Source organism: Apaloderma vittatum, unplaced genomic scaffold, assembly GCF_000703405.1.
Source record: "Apaloderma vittatum isolate BGI_N311 unplaced genomic scaffold, ASM70340v1 scaffold7931, whole genome shotgun sequence".
In the NCBI taxonomy this organism is placed as follows: domain Eukaryota; kingdom Metazoa; phylum Chordata; class Aves; order Trogoniformes; family Trogonidae; genus Apaloderma; species Apaloderma vittatum.
The window spans coordinates 93,116-94,015 of record NW_009698538.1 but is presented as its reverse complement, the minus strand read 5'-3'; positions in this window follow the sequence as shown (position 1 = coordinate 94,015).

Below are 900 nucleotides of genomic sequence, written 5' to 3'. Positions count from 1 at the left end.
GGAAGAGTTGGAGAAGTCTAAGAAGCTACGGTCACTGTGCTCATGCTTAACAGGCTCCATTTGCTCAGGGAAAAGAGATGTTTTCAGGTTTGCCTTTGCCTCTCCAGCCTGTCCCCTTTTACCCAAGAGATCTAATGTGTGAAGCCCCAGATATTTTTATCCTGCCCTCAAAATGAAGGCCTGCTTTAAAGTCAGAAGAACAGTGTCTTTGATGACTTTTATTTATTATACCATCTAATCCCTACACATATATTAAGTTTATAGGTAAAAACATAGCTGGTTTGACTCTGTATGGCCCTTTTTCACATGATGCGATCATTTGGTGACCTGCAAGAGTATGAAGTAAATCAGAAAAATAGTATTTTCCCTCTTAGTTCATGTAGGAATAAATAATCATGCGGGCACCAGCCGCTGGAGGTTTATATCTGTTCTCTTTCCTTGTGTACCATCGTAACCTGAAATCAGAAAATGGCTCTGCATCTTGCTTTTATGTGGTCTTAAAGATGAGATCTTTGACTGTAGCTTTCTTTCCTGCCTGTGATTTCAAACCAGTAAAAGATCCTTCTGAAGAGCTGTATTCATTTGCCTGCCTACGTGTGGCTACTGCCATTTAAGATATGCTAGGTGAGGTCTCCATGTGGGGCTGGCAGGTCTGACACAGGACCCAGAGGAGACCGGCAGTGTTTTGGAGTGGCACACTGGGGTCAGGCAGGGTGCCATAGGACTTCTCGGGTAGCATCAGGCACCTGTGTGTGAGCAGCCGAGTTGAGCCCTGATTCAGACCAGCAACTAGAAGAATTCCTTAGCTAACAGCTCCAGAAAGATTCTGACCACCTCCCCGGTCATCAGATGACTTCTTTTTCCCTAAGCGCATTGTGCGTGTCTTCTTTCTTCTTCCCG